We start from the raw sequence: 26,607 nt of genomic DNA, 5'->3' as shown, positions 1-26,607 counted from the left end.
TACAGAGGCTAAGGTGTTATAATTCATCAACCTCAGGTAGGGTAATATGATGGTGAAAAAGTATTCTCTTAAGTTCACTCAATTAGCCAGATATACCCTTATGTTGTTGCAAATAGCAGATCCAAGATAGGTAAGTTCACTTCAGGGATAAATGATAGCATGTAATTGAGTGCAAATCTTCCATACTGAACAGTGACATAACTTTAGCCAGGCTTATGACTCATGCTCAGGAGATAGAGGAGCAAAAGATTAAGCAGATGGAGAAGCAGAATAAAAGAGAGAAGAAAGGTAGTTTCAACTTCACTCAGCCTAAATCAGAAGGAGGAAACCATTCTCAGTTTTGTCCTAAGTCATCAGTTCTAGGCCCTTCTTCAGCCAGTGTTCCAGTTCCTAAGTTTAGAGAGGGTAACAGAGATAGAGCACCAGGCTCTAGGTCTAAGGGTAGTGTTAGCAATACCCTAACTAATTTCATTTGTCAGACTTGGTAGTGATGTCTGTTTTGATTGTGGAAAGCCAAGCCACAGAGTCAGAGACTTCCCTGAGTTAGGTTATCAAAGTCATCTCCGCTCCTCAGCTCAGTCCAGTCGCTCTAATCAGCAGGGTACCACCACCATTACTACTAGTGGGTAATTCCTAAATTGTGTTTATGCTCTTCAGTCCCAACTGGATCAGGAAAATTCTCCTGATGTATTTATTGGTACGTTATAGATCTTTCATGTGCATATTTACACTTTTCTAGATCAAGGAGCTTCTTTGTCTTTTGTTACTCCTTATATAGCAGGTGATTTCGAAATTAGCCCCAAAATCCTAGTAGAGCCCTTTTCAGTCTCTACCCTAGTGGCTAAAACTATCATAGCCTGACGGGTATACAGGAACTGCCCGGTTAGGGTATTTTGGAAAGTCACTTCAGCAGACTTAGTTGAATTAGAGATGACTGATTTTGATGTCATTCTCAGCATGGATTGGCTTCATTCCTTCTATGCCATAGTCAACTATAGAAACAGAATAGTCCAGTTTTAGTTTTTGAATGAACCCATCCTTGACTGGAAGGGTAGTACTTCAGGGTTTATATATCAGCTTGTTTCCTAACTTTGGGCACAAAAATAATATCTAACAGATGTGTCTATCATCTTATTTGAGTTAAGAACACTAGTTCCAAAACTCCCAGCCATGAATCAATTCCAGTTGTAGGTGAATATTCATATGTCTTTCTCGAAGATCTTCCAGGAATTTCTCCCAAAAAGGAAATTGACTTTGGCATTGATCTTCTTCCAGATACTCAACCTATATCTATTTCACCATATAGAATGGCACCATCAAAACTCAGAGAATTGAAAGAACAATTGAAGGATCTCTTAGATAAGGGATTCATCACGCCCAACATTTACCCATGAGGTACTCCAGTATTATTCGTGTACAAAAAAGACGGTTCTCTTAGGATATGTGTAGACTATCGTCAACTCAATAAGGTCATGATCAAGAACAAGTATCCTCTTCCCAAAATCGATGACTTTTTTGATCAACTTCAGGGTGCTAGTTATTTCTCTAAGATAAACCTCAGATCTCGCTATCATTATCTCAGAGTTAGAGAATGTGATATTCCAAAAATAGATTTCCGTACTCAGTATGGTTATTTTGAATTCTTAGTTATGTTCTTTGGTCTTACAAATGCCCCAGAAGCTTGTATGGACTTGATAAACCATGTGTTCAAGCAGTACTTAGACATGTTTATCATAGTCTTCATAAATGATATTCTGGTCTATTCCAGCAGTGAGTGTGATTTGCAGCCCATCTTAGAATAGTACTTCTGACTCTCAAAGATCATTAGCTATTCGCCAAATTCAGTAAGTGTGAATTTTGGCTAAGGTTAGTAGCATTCCTTGATCAAATAATTTTTGGTGATTGCATTAGAGTGGATCCTCAAAAGACTAAAGCAGTAAGAAACTAGCCTCACCCTGTCTCTCCATCAGATATCAGGAGTTTCTTGGGTATTGCTGGCTATTACAGATGATTTTTTAAGGGATTTTATTCTGTTGCATCCCCTATATCCAGATTGACTCAGAAGAAAGTCAAGTTTCAGTAATCAGATCCTTGCGAGAAGAGTTTTTAGGTGTTAAAGACTCGACTTACCTCAGCTCCAGTATTAGCTCTTGCAGATAGTCCAGATGGTTTTATAGTGTATTATGATGCATCCAGAGTAGGTTTCGGTTGTGTCCTTATGCAGCATGGTAAGGTCATAGCCTACGCTTCCAGACAGCTTAAGCCCCATGAGAGGAATTATCCTACTCATGATCTTGAGTTAGCAGCTATAGTATTTGCCTTAAAGATTTGGAGGCATTATCTATACAGTGTTCACGTAGATGTGTTCATAGACAATAAAAGACTTTAGTATGTCTTTTCTGAGAAAGATCTCAATCTTCGTCAAAGAAGGTGGTTAAAGCTCTTGAAATATTATGATATGAGTGCCCTTTATCATTCGGGCAAGGCCAATGTAGTGGCTGATGCTCTCAGTAGACTATCCATCGGTAGTGTTTCTCATATTGAGGACAGTAAGAAGAAGTTAGCTCAGGAAGTCCATCAGTTTGCCAGACTAGGCGTTCACTTAGTCGATATAGAAGAGAGTGATATATGGGTTCAGAGTAGTTCAGAATCATCTCTAGTTTCCGAGGTGAAAGAAAATCAAGCTTGATATCCCAGACTTGTCAAGTTGAAAGATTCTATCCAGGATCAGAAAGTAGTGGTTTTCTCCCAAGGGGGAGATAGTGTTCTTCTTTGTCAAGGTCTTCTCTGTGTTCTAGGTGTAGATAACTTAAGGCAGAAAATTCTTGCAGAAGCGCATAATGTGTGCTACTCTATTCATCTAGGGGCCACAAAGATGTACCGTGACTTGCGGAAAATCTTTTGGTGGAGTGGGATAAAGAGAGACATTGTAGAGTTTGTGTCTATGTTCTCTACATATCAGCAGGTTAAGATAGAGCATTAGAAGCCTAGTGAGTCCTAGGAAGTAGAAAGTTGTGAACATGGACTTCGTGATGTGTTTGCCTCGAAATCATCATCAGCATGATTTAGTTTGGGTTATTGTTTACCGAATGACCAAATTAGCTTATTTTCTTCCAGTTCATACCTCTTATTCAGCCGAGGATTACGCCAAACTCTACATCAAGGAGTTGGTCAGATTGCATGGTGTTCCGTTGTCCATTATCTCAGATAGAGGTACCTTGTTCACCTCTCATTTCTAGAAAGCATTCCAAAAAGGTCTTGGTACTCAAGTTTATTTTAGTATAACCTTTCATCCTCAGACAATAGTCAAGAAGAAAGTACCATTCAGATGTTAGAAGATATGCTAAGGGCGTGTGCAATCAATTTCAAGGAAAGTTGGGATGACTACTTACCTTTGATTGATTTTGCATACAACAACAACTATCATTCCAGAATTCAGATGGCTCTATTCAAAGCTCTCTATGGTAGGTTATGTAGATCTCTAATTGATTGGTTCAAAGTTAGTGAGGCCTCATTCTTAAGTCCTGACTTGGTATTCAATGCCTTAGAAAAAGTCCAGTTGATTAGAGAAAGACTCTAGGCTGCTCAGAGCCAATAGAAGTCTTATGCAGATGTTCATAGAAAAGATCTCGAGCTTGAGATTGGTGATCATGTCTATCTAAAGATATCTCCCATGAAGGGAGTGAAGAGATTCGGCAAGAAAGGAAAGCTCAATCCCCGATATGTTGGTTCTTTTAAGATTCTCAGTCGCTTTAGGAAGATAGCCTATAAGCTTGAATTGCCTTTAGATCTAGCCTCAGTTCATCCATTCTTTCATGTGTCTTTGCTCAAGAAGTGCATTGGTGACCCATCAGTTGTAGTCCCTATTCAGAGTATTGATGTTCAGAACACTCTCTCTTATGAAGAGATTCTAGTCAAATCTTAGAATATCAGACTCATAGATTGAGGAACAAAGAAGTCCCCCTAGTTAAGGTTCTTTGGGAAAATCTATCCGTCAAGGGAGCTACTTGGGAAACAAAGGAAAATATGCATACCAAGTATCCTCACCTCTTCTTCGCCAACTCAGATCAAGCTCAAGGTAACAGTTCTCCTTAAGCTTACTCAGTTTCATGTTGAGTGTTCATCACAAACTTGGTATGCAGTTTTATGCTCATGTTCCCATTATAAACTTGGTATCAAGTACCATTGTATACTCAGTCATACACTCATGTATCAGTTCAGCAATGTAATTATGCATCATACATGCATTCTCATTATCAGAAACTTAGTTCTTCAGAACAATCATTCATGCATTTATGAATCAGTTACACATGCACAGATATAAATGTTCAGTATTATATGTTTAGCTTGTCAGTAATATCAGTCATGAGATCATGTTCCAGTTATTCATGTTCAGTATGTACGTCAGTTGTCTTTTCTCCCCTCTCAGTTTGTCCCATTCGAGAACGAATATTCTCAAGGGGGAGATATTGTAATACCCCTACTTTTTCCTAGCTAATTTTATCTCAAGAATGTCTAGTATTAGCTTCTAAATTGAATGATGATTATTCCATGAGGAATTTTCAAGATTTTCACTTTTTGTCTTGTGGGAAATTCAATAAGCTTTCCATCGATACAAGATTCTCCCAAATCCGATAACCTAGTCAGAAGTTACGACTATTTCAAGTTTCCGTCATAAAATAGAGCCATATTAGTCAATGGTGTGCCGCGCCACAAGAGTAAATGACATTTGGCAAATTACAGTAGGGGTCCGCTATTATGCCGTATCGTGCCAGGGCTTAGATTCAGAATTGTCCATTTTTTGGTATCTCAGTGCGATGGCCCCGCGTCGCGCCATCCCTTATTTTCCCAATTGTCAAAATCCAGTAACACGGCATGATAGCTCCATATCGTGCTAAAGGTCTAGTTTGGTAAATTTTTACAATTTTTAAAGACGCATCCAAGGGTTAAAAGGTTCAATTTCCTACCCCTGTTTAAACCCAATAACACGTGATTTAGCTATTCTTCACCCAAAATATACTAGTTTCTCTAAAGTTTCTCTCAAGAACAAGCTACGGTTTCTATTGAAGATTCGAATTCAAGAAGGTTTCACCATCAATCCTCATGAAATAACAAACTAAGGTATGTATAGTGTTCATTCATGGACTCCTTTCGTCCATGAAGCCTAAGAATCCCTTTTTCTAAATTCAAGTTTATGGATTTTCTTATGAATTTCATGATTGGGCTGCTCTTGTTCATGTGGATACTGAGAAAATGAATTCTACTCCATATTGGGTGATAAATTCTACGTGGGTTAAAGTATTATAGATATAGATTCATGCAAACCTATGACTAAACCCTTGAATGATGAAATTAGAATTGAACCATAATGTTTATTTATTATACAATGATGTTTACATGTGATATACCTACAATCTATTTGATTGAATGCCTTAATGAAGGAAAAATGCCTAAATAGCATGATACAATGAAATCCCCATGTATGTACAAGTTTATGCCTATCACAAGTTTGATGAAATGCTTCTATAAATGTGGTATAGATTATGGTGTTAGTTATATGTTCAAGTAAGTTATGCTTGGTCAATTTCCTTCCATCGAGTCCTGGAGGTACTTGTACCCGAAACATTAGCTGTGTGCGTAGAGCCAATGTCATGTTTTCACATTACTCTCAGTCAAGCTATGAATCCTTAGACTTCATACAGTCTTATGAATCAGGAATTCTCCATGATCTCATGAACTCAATCAGTTGTTAGATATTAGTAGTCTTCTGACTGTCAACGGGATTCAGTAATTCATCCCATATTCAGTTTAGTAAATCATGTTCAGAGTCTATTCATATAGGAGTAGGAATTAGCACCGAGTGAACCCAAGGATGGGAATACACACTATCAAATAAGGGTGTGAGTCTTAGAAGTCATCTTTGCATTCCAGAACTATGTAGCTAGCATAGGTTAAGACATCAACACTATCCGATAAGGGTTGATGAGGTGGATAAGCACTGTTAGATAAGGGGCCCACCGTTCTCGCATAGGGCACACTATCAGATAAGGGTCGACCACAGTTTGTCCTTACCAGTGGCTCGGTATTGATGCCCTTCCAATTAGGATTAGAGATTGGACCCCAACTCGGCCTTAATGGCTTATTAGGGGCATGTCGGTTAGATAACTACTTCCTATAGTTTCATGTTATAAAATTAGGACTTTCAGATATAGTTAATCAGTCTTAGTGATAAAACTCAGATAATTCTTCAGATTTCAGGACTATCAGATACAGTCAACTTAGATATAGTACGAAACTCAAATAGTTCCATTAAATTTAGGACTGCCAGATACATTCACTCATGTTATCAGTTATATTCAGATTTAGTAATTATATTATCACAGTATTAGTGTAAATTGTTAAGTCTCATGCATGTATTCTCACGCTCATGATAGTTAGTCAGTTATTATTATTGTTCATGCATATGAACCCCATTCATACATCCTAACTCACATGTATACAAGTACATTCAAAGTACTAACGCATTTGCGCTATGGTGTCTTATACCAAAGGTTCAGAGACATGAGCTCCAGAGCAATAGTAGATTCTAGATATCCACAAATAGAGTTAGAAGTGACTCCTCATCTTTAGAGGACATGATTATTTCCCTATTATCTCATTAATCAGTTTATTAGTTGGATTTAGTTGGGGACATATCCATCAACTCCTTACTCAGACAGTTCAGTTAGTTAAAGGATTTTTAGACTATTATGTTTCAGACTTTAGTATGTTTAGTTTTGTTTTGGGTATTCTATTACCCCACACAGATGTATATCATTTAGATCATGTTTAGTATTGAAGCTTATGGCCTTTCAGTGTATGTTTCTGCATTATTATGTCATATTATGCAGTGTACAAGTACAGATATCAGTCATGGGTTAGTTTGTGGTCATTCAGAGTCATGAGCATCGTGTACCATTCTGAGCACCAAGCTCGGGGCGTTACAATTTAGTATCGAACCCTAAGGTTTAATAGGTTCCTAGGAAGTCTGAAAGCCGCATCAAGTAAAGGATTGTACATGGGTGTATTGCGCCCCACATTTATGTGCAAGAGGCTATAAGATGTTTTAGGAACATTTTCCCTTCTTTCGTTATTCATGTCATGCCAGTGAGCATAATCTCAAGTCAATCTCACAGTCTAATTTGTTTCTCTCTTTCTTCTACAGAACATAACTCCTAAAAGAAGAAATAGAAATCAGTCAGTCTATCAACCCAAAGATCCTTTGGGCGATCATGTTTCTCATGCAAATTTCAGGGTTGCATTCACTAATCTTTCTCAGTCGGTTTCCTCTCAAAATGAATGGCTAGCAGTTATTCTGGCTAACCAAGTGGCCAATTCAGCCGCAGCTAGGATTCGGGACTTCACCCGAATAAATCCTTCATCCTTCTTCAGGTCTAAAGTAGATGAGGACCTATAGGAACTCATTGATCCAGTTTAGAAGGTGACATACATCATGGGGGTGACTACTATTGAGAGTGCTAAGCTAGATACATATCAGTTACAGGATATTGCTTATACTTGGTTCAAATAGTGGAAGTCAGAGAGGTCAGATAATGTAGGTCCTATAGAGTGGGAGGAGTTTGTCAGTGCATTCATAGACAGATTCTTTCCCTAAGAGCTTAGAGAGTCTAAGGTCATATAATTCATCAACCTCAGGCAGGGCAATATGACGGTGAAGGAGCATTCTCTTAAATTTACTCAATTAGCCAAATATGCCCTTATGTGTTTGTAGATAGCAGAGCCAAGATGGGTAAGTCTGCTTCAGGGGTAAATGATAACATGGTAAATAAGTTCAGATCTGCTATGCTGAACAGTGAAATGACTTTATCTAGGATCATGACTCATGTTCAACAGATAGAGGAGTAGAAGATTAAGCTGGGGGAGAAGTAGAATAAGAGAGCCAGGACAGGTAGTTTCAACTTTGCTCAGCCTAAATCAGAAGGAGAAAACCGTTCCTAATTTTGTCCTAAGTCATTAGTTCCAGCCCCTTCTTTAGCCAGTCCTCCAGTTACTAAGTTCAGAGAGGGTAACAGAGATAGAGCACCAGGCTCTAGCCCTTAGCAATGCCCAAACTAATCCCCTTTGTCAGACTTGGAAGCGATGTATGTTTTGATTGTGGAAAGCCAGGCCACAGAGTCAGAGACTGCCCTCAGTCAGTTTATCAGAGTCATCTCCGCTTCTCAGCTCAGTCCAGTCGCTTGAATCAGTAGGGTACCACCACCAGTGCTACTAGTGGGGAACGCCCAAATTGACTTTATGCTCTTCAGTCCTAACAGGATCAGGAAAATTTTGCTGATGTAGTTACTGGTACGTTACCGATCTTTCATGTGCATGTTTACACTTTGTTAGATCCAGAAGCTTCTTTGTTTTTTGTTACTCCTTATATAGCAGGCAATTTTGGAATAAGTCCCGAAATCCTAGCAGAGCCTATTTTAGTCTCTACCTCAGTGGGTAAAACCATCATAGTACGACGGGTATATAGTAATTGCCCGGTTATGATATCAAAAAGTCACTTTAGCAGACTTAGTTGAATTAGAGATGACTGACTTTAATGTCATTCTCGGCATAGATTGGCTTCATTCTTTTTATGCCATAGTCGACTGCAGAAATAGAATAGTCCAGTTTCAGTTTTTGAATGAACCCGTCCTTGACTGAAAAGGTAGTACTTCAGCTTTTAGAGGTCAGCTTGTTTCCTACCTTTGGGCACGAAAAATCATTTCTAAAGGAAATGTCTATCATCTTGTTCGAGTTAAGGACACTAGTTTCAAAACTCCCCGCCTTGAATCAGTTCCAGTTGTAGGTGAATAATCAGATGTCTTTCCCAAAGATCTTCCAGGAATTTCTCCCGAAAGGAAACTAGACTTCGGCTTTGATATTCTTCCAGATACTCAGTCTATCTATTTTGCTATTCAGAATGGCACCAGCAAAACTTAGAGAAATGAAAGAACAATTGAAGGATCTCTTAGATAAGGGATTCATCAGGCCCAGTGTTTCCCCATGGGGTGCTCTTGTATTATTCGTGCACAAGAAAGATGGTTCTCTTAGGATGTATGTAGACTACCGTAAACTTAATATTGTCACAGTCAAGAACAAGTATCCTCTTCCCAAAATCTATGAATTGTTTGATCAACTTTAGGGTACCAGTTATTTCTCTAAGAAAGATCTCAGATCCGGCTATCATCAGCTCAGAGTTAGAGAATGTGATATTCTAAAAATAGCTTTCCATACTTGGTATGGTCATTTTGAATTCTTAGTTATGTTCTTTGGTCTCACCAATGTCCCTGCAGCTTTTATAGACTTGATAAACCGTGTGTTCAAGCAGTACTTAGACATATTCATCATAGTCTTCATAATGATATTATGGTCTATTCCCGTAGTTAGCATGATCATACTGATCATCTTAAAATAGTACTTCAGACTCTCAAAGATCATCAGCTATTCGCTAAATTCTATAAGTGTGAATTTTGGCTAAGGTCAGTAGCATTCCTTGATCATATTATTTCCGGTGATGGCATTAGAGTTGATCCTCAAAATATCAAAGCAGTAAGAAACTAGCCTCGCTCTGTCGCTCCATCAGATATCAAGAGTTTCTTGGGTTTGGCTGGTTATTACAGATGGTTTGTTGAGGGATTTTCTTCTATTGTATATCCTATGTCCAGATTGACTCAGAAGAAAGTCAAGTTTCAGTAGTTAGATCCTTATGATATGAGTTTTTAGGAGTTTAAGACTCGACTCATCTCAGCTCCAGTATTAGCTCTTCCAGATTGTCCAGATAGTTTCATAGTGTATTATGATGCATCCAGAGTAGGTTTGGGTTGTGTCCTCATGTAGAATGGTAAGATCATAGCCTACGCCTCCATACATCTTAAGCCCCATGAGAGGAATTATCCTACTCATGATCTTGAGTTACCAACTGTAGTATTTTCCTTGAAGATTTGGAGGCTTTATCTATACGGTGTTCATGTAGATGTGTTCATAGATCATAAAAGTCTTCAGTATGTCTTTTCTCAGAAAGATTTCAATCTTTATCATAGAAGGTGGTTAGAGCTCTTGAAAGATTATGACATAAGTGTCCTTTATCATTCGAGCAAGTCCAATGTAGTGGCTGAAGCTCTCAGTAGACTATCCATGGGTAGTGTTTCTCATGTCGAGGACAGTAAGAAGAAGTTATCTAAGGAAGTCCATCTTCTTTCAAGACTAGGCGTTCGCTTAGTCGATACAGAAGAGGGTGGTATATGGGTTCAAAGTAGTTCAAAATCATCTCTAGTTTCTAAGGTAAAAGAAAAACAAAATAGAGATCCCAGACTTGTAAAGTTGAAAGAGTCAGTCTCGGATCAAAAAGTAGAGGTTTTCTCCCATGGGGGAGATAGTGTCCATCGTTGTCAGGGTTGTCTCTATGTTCTAGGTGTAGATGACTTAAGACAGCAAATTCTAGCAGAAGCACATGGTGTGCACTACTCTATTTATCTAGAGGCCACAAAGATGTACTGCGACTTATGGGAAATCTATTGGTTGAGTGGGATGTAGAGAGACGTTGCAGAGTTTATGGCTATGTGCTCTACATATCAGGAGATTAAGATAGAGCATCAGAAGCCTAGTGAGTCCATCGTGACTGTTTACCTCAAACTCGTCTTCAGCATGATTTAGTTTGGGTCATTGTAGATAGAATGACCAAATCAGCTTATTTCCTTCCAGTTCATACCTCTTATTCAGCCAAGGATTACACCAAACTCTACATCAAGGAGTTGGCCAGATTGTATAGTGTTTTGTTGTCCATTATCTCAGACAGAGGTACCCAGTTCACCTCTTATTTCTTGAAAGCATTCCAAAAGAGTCTTGGTACTCAAGTTTATCTTAGTACAGCCTTTCATCCTCAGACATATGGTCAAGAAAAAAGGACCATTCAGATGTTAGAAGATATACTAAGGGCGTGTGCAATCAATTTCAAGGGAAGCTGGGATGACTACTTACCATTGATTGAGTTTTCATACAACAACAACTTTCATTCCAGAATTCAGATGGCTCCATTCAAGCTCTCTATGGTAGGATATATAGATCTCTAATTGGTTGGTTCGAAGTTAGTGAGGCCTCAGTCATAGGTCCTGACTTGGTATTCGATGTCTTAGAAAAAGTCCAGTTGATTAGAGAAAGAATTCAGGCTGCTCAGAGTTGACAGAAGTCTTATGCAGATGTTCATAGAAAAGATCTTGAGTTTGACATTGGTGATTATGTTTATCTAAAGATCTCTCCCATGAAGGGAGTGAAGAGATTCGGCCAGAAAGTAAAGCTTATTCCCCAATATATTGGTCCCTTCAAGATTCTCAGTCGCTTTGGCAAGGTAGCCTATGAGCTTGAATTGCCTTTAGACCTAGCCTCTATTCATCCAGTCTTTCATGTTTCTTTTCTAATGAAGTGCATTGGTGACCCATCATTTGTAGTCCCTATTCAGAGCATTGATTTTCAGAACACTCTTTCTTATTAAGAGATTCTAGTCAATATCTTAGACTATTAGACTCATAGATTGAGAAACAAAGAAGTCCCTTTAGTTAAGGTTCTTTGGCGAAATCAGTCCGTACAGGGAGCTACTTGGGAAGCTGAGGCAGACATGCATACCGAGTATTCTCACCTCTTCTTCTCTAACTCAGATCAAGCTCAAGGTAATAGTTCTCATTAAGCTTACTCAGTTTCATGTTCAGTGTTCATCACAAACTTGGTATGTAGTTTCATGCTCATGTTCCCATTATAAACTTGGTATCAAGTAGCATTATTTATTCAATCATGCACTTATGTATTGGTTAAGTTATGTAATTATGCATCATACATGAATTCTCATTGTGAGAAACGTAGTTCTTCAGAACACTCAATCATGCATTCATGAATCAGTTACACATGCATCAAATATGCATGTTCAGTATTATATGTTCAGCTTGACAGTAATGTCAGTCATGAGATCATGCTCCAGTTATTCATTTTCAGTATGTATGTCAATTTTCTTTACTCCTCTCTCAGTCAGTCCTATTCGAGGACAAATATTCTCAAGGGGGAGATATTGTAATACACCATACTTTTTCCTAGCTAATTTTATCTTAAGAATGTCGAGTATTATCTTATAAATTGAATAATGATTGTTCCATGAGGAATTTTCAAGATTTTCACTTTTTTTCTTGTGGGAAATTCAATAAGCTTTTCATTGATATAAAATTCTCCCAAATCCAATAATCGGGTCAGAAGTTAAGACTATTTCAAGTTTTCATCGTAAAATAGCGCCATATTAGTCAGTGGCGTGCCGCGCCCCAAGAAGAAAAGGCATTTGGGAAATTCCAGTAGGGTTCCACAATTATGGAGCGTCGTGCTAGGGCCTAAATTCAGAATTGTCCATTTTCCAGTGTCTCAGCACGATGGCCCTGCGTCGTGCCGTTCCTCAATTTCCCAATTGTCAAAATCTAATGAGACGGCGCGATAGCGCCATGTCGTGCTAAAGGTCTAGTTCAGGAAATTTTTACAATTTTAAAAGACGCATCCAAGGGTTAAAAGGGTCAATTTCCTACCCCTATTTAAACCCAATTACACGTGATTTAGCTATTCTTTACCCAAAATATACTAGTTTCTCTCAAGTTTCTCCCAAGAACAAGCTACGGTTTCTATTGAAGATTCGAATTCAAGAAGGTTTCACCATCAATCCTCATGAAATCACAAACTAAGGTATGTATAGTGTTCATTCATGGACTCCTTTTATCCATGAAATCTAAGAATCCCTTTTTCTAAATTCATGTTTATGGATTTTCTTATGAATTTCATGATTGGGCTGCTCTTGTTAATGTGGATGATGAGAAATTGAATTTTACTCCATGTTGGGTGATAAATTCTATGTGGGTTCAAGTATTATAGATATAGATTCATGCCAACCTATGACTAAACCCTTGTATGATGAAATTAGAATTGAACCATAATGTTTATTTATTGTACAATGATGTTTACATGTACTATGCCTACAATCTGTTTGATTAAATGCCTAAATGAAGGAAAAGTGCCTAAATAGCATGATACAATGAAATCCCCACGTATGTACAAGTTTATGCCTATCACACGTTTGATGAAATGCTTCTATAAATGTGGTATGGACTTTGGTGTTAGTTATATGTTCAAGTAAGTTATGCTTGGTCAGTTTCCTTCCATCGAGTCCTGGCGGTACTTGTACCCGAAACATTAGCTGTGTGCCTAGAGCCAAAGTCATGTTTTCATGTTACTCTCAATCAAGATATGAATCCTTAGACTTTAGACAGTCTTCTGACTCAAGAAATCTCTATGATCTTATGAACTCAGTCAGTTATCAGATATCAGTATTATTCCATCAGCCAACGGGATTCAGTAATTCAGCCCATGTTCAGTTTAGTAAATCATGTTCAGAGTCTATTAAGATGGGAGTAGGAATTAGCACTGAGTGAACCCATGGATAGGAACACATACTATCAGATGAGGGTGTGATTCTTAGAAGTCATCCTTACATTCCAGAACTATGTAGCCTGCATAGGTTGACATATCAGCACTGTCCGATGAGGGTAGATGAGGTGGATAAGCACTATTAGATAAGGGCCCAACCGTTCTCGTATGCGGGACATTATCAGATGAGTGTCGCCCACAGCTTGTCCTTATCAGTGGCACGGTATTGACACCCTTCCAATTGGGGTTACAGATTGGACCACAACTTAGCCATAATGGTATATCGGGGGCATATCGGTTAGATAACTACTTCCCACAGTTTCATGTTATAGAATCAGGACTGTCAAATATAGTCAATCAGTCTCAGTAATAGAACTCAGATAGTTCTTTATATTTTAAGACTGTCAGATACAGTCAACTCAGATATAGTACGGTACTCAGATAGTTCCATTAGATTTAGGGATGTCATATATTGTCACTCATGTTATCAGTTATATTCAGATTCAGTAATCATTTTATCACAGTATTAGTATCATTTGTTATGTCTCATACATGTATTTTCACACTCATGATAGTTAGTCAGTTATTATTATTGTTCAAGCATAGGAACCCCATGCATACAGCCTACCTCATATGCATACCAGTACATTCAAAGTGTTGGCTTATTTGCGCAATGGTGTCTTATACCATAGGTTTAGAGACACGAGCTCCAGAGTAACAATAGATTCCAGATATCCCCAGACAGAGTTAAAAGTGAGTCCTCATCTTTCAAGGACATGATTATTTCCCTATTATCTTATTAATCAATTTATTAGTTGGAGTTAGTTGGGGACATGTCCTATAAACTCCTTCCTCAGATAGTTCAGTCAGTTAGAGGCTTTCTAGACTATCATATTTTAGACTTTAGTATGTTAAGTTTTGTTTTGGGTATTCTATTACCCCACACAGATGTTATATCATTCACATCATGTTCAGTATTAAACCTTATGGCCTTTCAGTGCATGTTTCCACATTATTATATCATATTATGCAGTGTACAGGTACATATATCAGTCATGGATTAGCTTGTGGTCCTTCAGGATCATGAGCACCGTGTAGCATTCTGAACATTAGGCTCTGGGCGTTACAATATGATAAATCAATTTAATGCTCAAATAAGGTATATAATACCAAGTCAAACCCCCACTCAAATATCACAATAATGATAAGGCAATTAATACACATATAAGTCCAATAATATTAATTCCAGCCCCCTACTCGGTCATCATGATAATAATAATCTCTCAAATCAATAATAATATTCACATAAGCCCTCATATGGGCCCAAAAATAATAAATAATAAAATAACAATTATAGTGGCGCTTACCCAACCCTAGCTTATGTCATACAATGTGTCACATCTTTCCTAAATATGGCATAATTAGGATAAATAACTAAAAGTAGAACTACATTAGTTAACAATATGTTTTAATAAGAGATAACTAACACTGATAATCTCTTTAACTATTACAAGCCTATTATACTATAAATATCTTACTAAACCTCAATGAACCAATCAAATAACAATAATTACATAATTATCCCTAAAGATCTCTAATCCCTAATCTTCACAATAAAGTCTGCTAAATATAATTCAAGCTCTAAAATAGGTATCCACTATCAATATAGAAGGACGATTAGTTAAATACCTATAGTCTATATTAGCATAATCACAAGAGGCTAGAATAACTAAGATAAATCATTATATGACTACAATCCATCAAATAACTCTGGTACCCATAGAGATACTCATTATTTAATCTAAGAAATTTCCCCAATCCTAAGTGATTCATGAAATACAAGAAAATAAGCATACAATACATAAACACCTAATAAAAGGTTAAGGTGCATCTCAACGTGCCTTTAAATATGATCTGTAGGCCAAAACACAGTCTAAATCATAAATTGGAAGCTCTACTCCCTCAAATCATCATCAAACATGATCAATCTGATCAAATATGATATCGTAAGTCAAAACAAGTTCATTGATACCCATATTGATATATTTTGGTTGAGGATCAAAAATTTCTTCAAAGATCATTTCCAAAAATACAAAAGTAAAATTAGAATTTTATTTAAGAATTATATTTCCCACATCAATAGGACTCTAAATTGAAAATCCAACTAAAAATGAGTAGGAATTGAATTAGAAATCAAAGAAAAATCAATTTTATACTTTAGAGGGTTGAAACACCAAGATTCAATACCTAATGCACTTTAAAATGATGAATTTTGAAAAACTTTTGTCAAAATTCGATTATCCATGATACAGGGACCTTAAATCTAAAAATTCAATGAAAACCATTCCACGTCGACCTTCAATTCAAGGAATTTTTTTTTTTCATAATTTTGAATTTTAAAACTCAACTTTGCGGATAAAAATCATGACAAACGAGATGGATAAGCTGGGAAAATGAATAAAATAAAGGTATAATCACATACTTGATGGTTATATGGGAAAAACACATCGAGAATTACCTAAAATAGAGCTTTCCATTTCCCAAAATTTCCAAAATACAAAATGGGTTCATTTTGGGTTTTAAACTCTGCAATTTTTGCTTAAGCAGACATTTCATCGCTCAGATGGCATCACCTAAGTGACCCATCATCTTAGCAGACCTATTCTCGATTAGGCAACCATTTGGTCTTCTTAGCGATATACCAACACCAATAATTTTATAACTTATTTTTGAACCTTGGAAATCATTCATAACTAAGGGTGGGCATAAGATCTAGTAAACTAAAAAACTAAATTGATATGAATTAATTCAGTTCTTCAGTTTTGGTTCTTCAGTTTAATTATGATTTTTTAATTTAGAATTTTGATTGTTTGATTCAGTGTCTAGTTTAAGGGTCATGGTTCTTTGGTGGACCAAAGAATCAAACTTTTATAAATCAAATATTTCATTGATCAGATCGCATCTCCTAAGATACCCCACCATCACCTTAGAGGACCTATCTCAGCTTAAATGATCGACTTAGCGACACACCAACACCAGTGATTTTTAAAAATTATTTTGACTCTTGAAACTCATTTAGAACTAGGAGTGGGCATAAAAATCAGAGAACTAAAAAACTAAATCAAACTAAATTAATTTGGTTATACAATTTCAATTATTCAGTTTCGGTTCTTTAGTATGATTTTGATTTTCTTATTTTACAATTTTCATTGTTTGATTTGGTGTTCGGTTTAAGGGTCACGGTACTTTGGTGCACCAAAGAACCAAACTTTTATTACTGATTATATTATAAAAAATATTTTATATGATATGTAATGTAATGACCTAATTTGTGAAAACTTATTTTTTATGTGTTTTGATCATTTTGCCTTTTCTTTGTTACATGTTGATTTTAGGGTGTGGGGATAGTTGGCATGGTTCTCGATGCGATCGAGAGTATTTTTTATGAGGTTATAGTTTTAAGAGGCTAAAAGACATATAGTTGACTCCGGTCAATAGTTGTTGTTCTAAATATCGGATGATGATTTGGATGGTTCTATTAGGTTGGAATGTTAAATTTGAATTAGTAGCATGGTTGGTTTGAGTTCAAGACCTTTATTTTGCATTTTGATTCTTCATTTGGAAAATAGTGAAAGGGCGGGTTCGGGGTTAATTTATTGAAAATAATATTTTTTTCAAAAAATCTAATGTCGTCATTGAGTTTGAAATGTTAAAATTATCCCAGTAGCATACGTATTTTATCTATGTGGGGTCCTAATCAAATTTTGAGGGTTCGTTAGGAGCTTGGTAGGCTTACACCAAAATTTGTATTTGCTGATATTTGGTGCAGTTGTTTGAGAAGCCAAGGTTCTCCTAAGCAGTAGCTATTTTAGAGGCACAAGACCACTTAAGCGGTAGCCACTTTTGCAACCAAGAATTGCTTAAGAGATAGCCATTTTAGTAGCCTGGTACCGCTTTCACTTAAGTTGCCATTTAGCCGTTTAAGTGGAAACCATTGTGTATAGTCCCCTTTTCTCAATTGTTCACTATTTTTAGACCTCTGAGCTTTGGGAAAGGCAAAATTTAAGGATTCAAGTTTCATGTGTGTAACCTCTACACTCATATTTCCGTTATACATCTTCAAAAACACCTTTTAATCATATTTTCAAAATGAGATTTTGAGATTTTTATCGATAAAAATTAAAAATAGTTTTTCTTCAATTTGGACCTCATTTTTAACATGTTTTAGAGTGGGTATTCAATTATAGATTCCTATGACCATAGGGAAGGTATTTCTAAAACAAAATTCTTGATCTACCCTTTTTCGTTTTTGAAACCCGACTCAAATATGGATATAATTAGCTTTCTTTTAACACATAGATGGTATATTTGAATATTCTAGTTGATTCCAAGGTTTCTCATATGGGGAAAGCACTGTGTTGAAGCACTTTAGGAAAGATTTTCATTATTTATTGAAAGGTTATGGCTTAACTTCTTTTCAGATTAAGTTAGATAGTTAATAAATAAGTAAAGAATGTTATGGGTTGGGATAAATGGCTAGGGCTTTTTTTTTTAAGATTATTATTACTACTGTGTTCCTCTGTGGGGTCTTTTATTCTAATGTTATGGAGTTGTGAAATATATTATTTTATGTTGCCCGTACGGGGGATTTATTTGATATCATTGGGCTTATCTGTTCATTTAAAAGCTATTATTCTAGATACAATGCATGTTCAGTGGCTTATGTTATTATTTTAGACCTTTTTGAGAATTAGTATCCTTTACTATGATAGAAATACCTAAGTTAGGGATTTATAGGAGCTTAATAATGTTTTATATGCATATTTATCGTGATGGTGCCTAATTACATTTGATAATCATGAATAGTGGACATATTGATTTGATTCTACGCTTACTCATATATGTGTTGGATGGATTGGATATCTTTGTATTTAGTTGATTTTGAGCATTACATCCTCATTCCATACATATACATTTAGGAGATGTTGGTACCATTGAGGAACACTGTATTTGAAAGAAAATGAGATATTTTTATAAAAACTCTCTTTGTGAACATAAGTCGGAGAGGTGGGTTGAGACTTGAAATATGAGATATTAAATATGGATTTCTAACCCCTCATGGGTCCTACCTAGGAGTTGCAAGCTCAGTAGGTATATCATAACTTTCACCATTCATCCCGTCCTTATTGCATTGTGTATGCATATTTCATATTTCTTTAGTTTCCTTGACATGTGTTTAGTTTCATGTACTTTTTATGTGTATTTGTACTTGTTTTCTTTTTGGCATTTATATATTAGTGTTGTTAGTGAATACGGTGCGAGCTACTATTTGGGACTTTCTGCTGACTTGATCATAATTTTCTTTACTTATCTTATTTTCTTCTTTGTTCAATCGGCGTATGATACCTACTAAGTACAAGTAGACTGTACTCATCCCTACTATGCTCTTTTAGTGTAAATCCTAGCATGGATATGACACACGGAGGTTGAGATTGCTAATTAGTGATATCTGAGGTGCCGATTGCTCTATCTTCATAGTCAACCCTGACCTCTTCTTATCATTTTGGATGTCTTTATTTATTTCTAACACAGATTATCTACTTCAAATTCATCTTGTATTATTAGATGTTCTACACTTATGATATCAGTTTGTCATATATATATATATATATATATACATATATATATATACATGTATGTATATGTGTGTGTGACTTTACTTCGTTTTAGAAGTCTCATTTTACTTTATTTCCTTATTTACTTTGTATTATTTTCTTTAGGGTTGATTGGCTTATTATCAAGACTGGGCCGCGAGAAGTGCCATCATGGTCTTGTTTTGGATCTTGAAAAATTGGTATCAGAGCAGCCAAGTTCACCAATCTTATAAGTGTAAGAGCAGGATGTCTGGTAGAGTCACGTAGATCAAAACATAAACATTCGTATCTATCTTCGAGGGGCTATAAGATATCTCTAGGAAAAACTTCTTTCATTTGATTCCTTTTCATGCGAGTTGTTCATACCCAACGCTCTAAATTTATATTCTATTCTTTTCAATAAAGATGGTGAGGACAAGGTCCAGGGAGGCTAGAGATGATGAGTCGGCACCCAAGATGGGATCCCCAATTCGAGAATGAGGTAGGGGTCATGATCAACCCAGAGGTAGAGGACAAGAATGAGGAGCTTCCCCACCTAGAAAGGGTTCTTGGGAGGCCTTTCTCAAGTCTGAGGTTATGTATTCCATGGATTATAATCAGACAAAGGATGTGGAGGTCCTATAGATTTCAATTGATACCCTAGTGCTTCAGGGTATTTTTGGTTCATATTTTGAGTGGTTTGGACGGAGTTCAATTGAGTGTACCTAGTATTCCTCACACTTCAAGTAATATTCCTATCATTATCCAAACTTGTCATAAGTGACACCGACACTACTCAACCGATGGAAGAACCATCTACTCAAAACACCTTTCCAAAGTCAACACATAAATAGATAGTAAAACTAATCCATATGTAAAAATATCCAGTCCCAAATCAAAATATAAGTATAAAGCAATACAGAATGTTGTACTTAACCAAACCACCCTTAGAAATCAAAAGTCATCTATACCAAAACTATTAAAGATTGTAAGGAAGGGGATGCAACCCAAAACCTTAAAATGTAAACATATGTCTAAAACTAAAGAACTACATCAAAGAGGAGATATCCCATGGTAGCCATGACCACACTGCTCACCCAAAAATCTGGAATCATCCATTAGAATCACAAGTAAGGTCTTGTATGAGCTACTGAAACGTGTGTTGCACTCATAAAAGTAAGAACAGGTGTAGTATCAGCATAGCCATGACCACACTGAAACTATTAGTACATACTGACACGACCCGACTCGGGGCCTTTACGTAATGCACATCCCAGGTTTGACCGGGATCGGAGGCCACCCTTATTACCCAACCCCAACCTCCAGCTGCCTGCCCTGAATTGGATGAACCCTAAAAATTTAACAATATAGTATTATTTTCCAAGTCAAGACTCTAGGATAAGGTCACAACCGTGACCAACCCAACTGAGTCCAATCGTCTGACCGTACCAACCGAACCAAACCAACTAATGCCAAAATCAAAGGCCATAACCCAAGCCATAACTAAATGAGTACTGAAATGTAATATGACTAATCCCAAAATAATATATCATGCAAAAACCAACAATATCATCTAATGATGTCAGCCCCAATACCAATGTCAATACTAAGGCTGACACCCATACCGATCCCGCCCATACCAACCCATAGTAATACTACAAAGCCTCTAAACAAAAAAGTAAGAATATCTGATTGGGACATGCCCCCAATCATAGCCAAAACCGATATCCAATATAGAGGTAAAGTGTGCAGGAATATTCATATCATGAAATGGAGCCATTCGAAAAGATGGACGCTCACCACTTCAATCCAAGTATTGATACTGAAGTCTGAATTCTAAATAGGAGGAGTGGAATGGCTGGTTCCTGCATAGCGTGGGTATATAACCGTTCGAATATAGGTTAGTGAGTGGCTACTAGCATAAACTCAGGATAAGGATAAAATAGTATCATTTATAAAAGCCAAGTAAAATCATCAATAATGCCTACAACCATACATATATATATGACCATGCTAGGAAAGGGAACCATGTTTAGCATGCATTCAAAACCGTTACCTGGGTTGTGTAGCTTTGTCGTCCTAAATCACCTATGGGCAAAATGGGCTAAGATCCCTCTATTAAAAAGGTACCAGAGCATAAAGCTGCACAACCAGGGAAGAAAAACTTGGGATGACTAGTACATCCCCAAGATAAAGTGTGATATCATGCACACGGTCATTAAGACCACTCCTCACATTGGCAAATATGAGTTTCAAGTTTTGGTTCCCCTAGGAAATCCACTATAACACCCTAAAAATAGGTCTCAAGACATCACACGGTGCCTATGACTATGAGTAGCCTTAATCTTACCGTGTAAGCCTTCTACTAAATCTGAAGCTCACAATAAAGAAATATAGATATATAATCAAAACTAAAATGTGAAATTCAGTCTTAGCTAATATGAAACTATCTAAACATGATATATAAAAATATTAAACTTAAAAGTCTAAAAAATCAACACTAGACATCTGAATCATAACTAGCAGTCTGGCAAGCCTCTAATACTAATAACTAGAGAGCCACTGGGACAAGCCCCCAGCTGACCCGAACCAACTGAAAATACAAAATCAACTACTCTAATAAGCTGAAAAGATGAATAACTAAGTCCCCAATATATGATGACTCACCAACTGTCAGTATGTAGATGGAGATGCTCAAAATCACTCATGTTGCTGAAACTGAGCACCTGAACCTACATTATAAGACAATGTAGTACATAGGCTTATATATGGATCAGTATTTCTGGAATGTACTAAGTATATAGGGGTGAAATGCATAAGTAAAATAATATCTCAATGTTCGAATAAACTTGTAAAATAATGTTTGCTAAATATAAATGACTCACATTGGTTGGAATAACTGAAAGCTAAAAATCATGAATCATGAGTGATAAAACATATTGAATAAATCTTGTGAGTCATAATACATAGTTCTAAAATTTGTATTGTTATTCTATATTTAAATCATGTGGTCTAAGTGTAGAAAGGACTCACTTTTATACCTGTAACTAGAAGCTAAAATCTAGTAGCTAATGTCTTATGTAAAGCAATATCTTAATAAAGTTGTGAGCCTTTACACTTAGTTTCTAAAACTTTTCTGTTATTCTTTACTCTTTTTTGTAGGGTGTAGGGATGTTCTTCTAACCGGCATACACTATGTGAGCTATCATAGTGTCCAATGTCTAGTTACCTTATGGGAAAACCTCACATTGAGGAGAGGTGTCATAATCTTGCCAAGGAGTATAACCTACGCTAAGTGATCACACCTGTAACTTTTATCCATATAAAAATGGGAATAATCTGATAATCTGTACCTACGTTGGCTCGTACTTTTGGGGCATGTAAACATACCAAACTCGGTGCTAAATACTACTCCATTTAATCTGTATGCTCATTCTATAAGAAATCCACTTTTAAAACTAGTATAAGGGTTTACAATGAAAACCTCTTGTGGATCTGTTTACTGTAAATTGTAGTTAAATCTATAAAGTGGACTCCATATCTAAGCTGAGATCATAAGATCAAATCTTAGTTCAAAATATGAATATAACTAATCAAGGATGCTCAAAAGCATAATCTTCTTGAAATATCAACATTCAAACTAGGGTTAGTAACTCATGCATCAATTCCATGTCAAATTATCATAAAGTTCATGCTTATTAATGAAGGTATTGATAATTCAATTCTAAATCTAGAAAAAAATGTCAAATGCATAAAGATACGGAAGTAGATATGCAATTCAACATCTAATTCACTTGTAATCTCATAATCTGCAATTAGTAATAAGTGGGTATAAAGCCTAGATTGCAATTCATATAATTTCATATAAAATTCAAATTTAAAACTAATTTTAGGCACAACATTGAAATAAATATCCTTGTTCATAACCCCACATACATTAATTAATGAATGGATGAAGAAGCTTGAACTTTGTGTTCCTATTTGTGCTCTTGAAGATTGATTATTGAAATTCTTGAATCGGGAATCTTGAATTTTGGGTTACCTTGGAAAAAGAATGGTGGATTTGGGTTTCTTGAGGATTTGAAATTGAATTTCTAGGGTTTCCTGGAGAGTAATTTGATGAAATATGAGTGTATAATGCTTAGAATAGGCTTAATTCCTTGTAATTAACGATTTGGGGGCTTGGGAAATGACTAGATTGCCCTTTGAAAAAATTAATTCGAAACTAGAAATCCTAATTTTGCACCCCACCGCAATGCGGCGCCATCATTGTAGCTTACTAGAAAAGGGATAATTTCCATTTTGGGCTCTAGCACAACACAGTGTAATTGCGTTGCATCACTATAAAAAGGACGAGTCATATTTTGCACTCCACCGCGATGCAAGGACTGTTCCTTTGAGAATTTTGGTGCGATACTAGCAAATCGTGGTGAGCTTTTGGAAAGGGACATGTGGGATTTTTTACTTCATCGAGATACAATGTCATCGCGGTGCTTCACTGGAAAACGGACAATTGTGAATCTTTCATTCACCGCAACGTGATGCTATCGTTATGCTCTACTTCTTTTCACTAAAAATGTCATAAATTCTAACCCCGAGTATTGGATTAAGGTGAAATTGGTATCGTTGGAAAGATAATTCAATTATCTACAATTCGATGGGTCTAGAGCTGGAAAACTCTACACTTATCAATAGTTATACATTTTTAAAGTTGACCCTTGACATTCTAAGATCCAAATGGGTCTATGAAAAGTAAGGGGCATTACAATATCTCCTCCTTGGAAACTTTCTTCCTCGAATGAGACTAGCTAAACTGAGGATAATGAGGAACTTAGACTATATACTAGCATACACAACAGAAACAAAATTGCATGACTGAATATAAAGCATACTGAGCAACTGAACTAATCTGCAAATGCATAACTTGACATAAAAGTAATCAGATGGCTGAATATGAGACTGGGAAAGAACTGAATTAAGGAAAACATGTTACCTTAGGCTAAATCTGAGTTTGTAGAGAAGAGGTGAGGGTACTTGGTATGAATATCTGCTTCTGCTTCCTAAGTAGCACCCTCAACGGACTGATTTTGTCATAGAACTTTGACCAAGGGAACTTATTTGTTCCTTAGTCTACAGGTCTGATGATCAAGAATCTCTACTGGAAGTTATTCGTACGAAAGACTATTCTGAATATTTATGCTTTCTAGAGGGACTACAACAGCTGAATCATCCATGCACTTATTCAATAAGGATACATGGAACACTGGGTAACCTGATGACAAGTCTGCAGGTAGCTCAAGCTCATTTGCTACCTTCCCCACATGACTCAAAATCCTATAAGGACCCACATATTAGCGACTAAGCTTCCAATTTTAGCCAAATCTCTTCACCCCCTTCATGGGTGAAACTTTCAAATACACAAGATCATCTACTTCAAACTCAAGGTCTCTCTTTCTTACGTCTGCATAAGATTTCTGATGACTTTGAGCTGTTTTTAATCTCTCTCGAATTAACTAAACTTTTACCATAGCTTCAAACACCATACCAGACCCAATCAAAGCAGCCTCACTAACTTTAACCCAACCGACTAGTGATCTACATCTCTGCCCATAAAGAGCCTCAAATGGGGCCATCTGAATACTAGAATAGTAACAGTTATTGTAGGCAAACTGAATCAACGAAAAGTGGTCATCCCAACTGCCTTTGAAATCAAGAACACATACTCTTAACATAGCCTCTAGAGTCTGAATGGTCCTCTCTGTCTGACCATCTATCTGCGGATGAAAAGCTAAACTGAGATGAACTTAGGTACCAAGACCTTCTGAAAGGCATTCCAAAATTGAGAGGTAAACTGAGTACCCTTATTTGAGATAATGGACAAGGGAATTCCATGCAATCTAACCAACTCTCTGATATATAGCTTAGCATAATCTTCAGCTGTGTAGGACATATGAACTAGCAAGAAATAGGTTATTTTGGTCAATCTATCTATATTAACCCAAATTGAATCATGTTGACGACGCGAATAAGGTAACCCTGTCACAAAGTCCATGTTCACCAACTCCCACTTCTAAGTAGGAATACCAAACTCCTACAAAGTGCCACCAGGTCTTTGGTGCCTTAACCTGTTGACAAGTTGTACAATTGGCTATAAATTATGTGATATCTTTCTTCATACTACTCCATTAATAGACTTCCTGCAAATTTCGGTACATCTTGGATGAATGGAGTAATGCACACCATGCACTTCTTCCATAATTTGCTGCCTCAAATTATCAACATATGGCACACACATTTACTCTAGTATCTCAACACACCATCTCCCTCTTAGAAGAAAACCTCTGCCTTTTGGTCTTTAACTGAACCCTTCAGTTTAACCAAACAAGAATCCTCATCATGTTTCTCTTTCACTTTAGAAACTAAAGAAGATTCTAAACTACTCTGAACCCAATATTCCCTTCAACTGAGTCAACCAACCAGTGAACTTCTCAAACTAATTCTATCTTATCATTCTCCACATGAGCAACACTGCCTATAGATAATCTACTAAGGGCGTTTTCCACTATATTGGCCTTACCCGGATGATACAATATACTCATATCATAATCCTTCAACAATTCTAACCACCTTCTCTGACGAAGATTTAACTCCCTCTGAGTAAATACATATTGCAAGCTTTTGTAATCTATGAATACATCAACAGGCACCCCATAAAGATAGTGCCTCCAAATTTTAATGCAAACACCACAACAGCTAGCTTAAGATCATGGGTAGGGTAGTTCTTTTCATGAGGTTTAAGATGTCTAGAGGCATAGGCTATACCTTACCTCTATACATCAAAACACAACCCAGACCAATTCTAGAAGCATCACAATAGATAATGAATCCATCTATACTATCAGGTAGCACTAAAACTGGGGTTTAAGTAAGTCGAGTCTTCAACTCCTAAAAACTCTTCTCATAAGAATCTAACCACTGAAACTTAACCTTATTCTGAGTTAATCTAAACATAGGGGATGCAGTTCAAGAAAACCCTTCAACAAAACATCTATAATAGCCAGACAAACCCAAGAAACTTTTGACGTCTAATGGAGAGATAGGTCTAGGCCAGTTTCTTACTTCTTCTGTCACTTGGGGATCAACTTTAATGCTATCACTTGAAATTATATTACCAATGAAAGCTTCTGATCTTAGCCAAAATTCACATTTGCTGAATTTGGGAAACAACTAGTGATCCCTAAGAGTTTACAACACAATTCTAAGGTGGTCTGCATGGTCATCCTTACTACGATAATAGACAAGAATATCATCGATAAAGACTATGACAAACATGTCCAAATATTATTTGAACACTATGTTTATCAAGTCTATGGAGGCTACTAGGGCATTTATCAACCTGAAAGACATAACTAGAAACTTAAAATGACTATAACGGGTTCTGAAAGCTGTCTTTGGAATATCACATTCCCTTACTCTAAGTTGATGATAGTCGAAT

This window comes from Capsicum annuum, chromosome 11 (genome assembly GCF_002878395.1).
Source record: "Capsicum annuum cultivar UCD-10X-F1 chromosome 11, UCD10Xv1.1, whole genome shotgun sequence".
Lineage (NCBI taxonomy): Eukaryota > Viridiplantae > Streptophyta > Magnoliopsida > Solanales > Solanaceae > Capsicum > Capsicum annuum.
Note: the sequence above shows the minus strand (reverse complement) of the source record.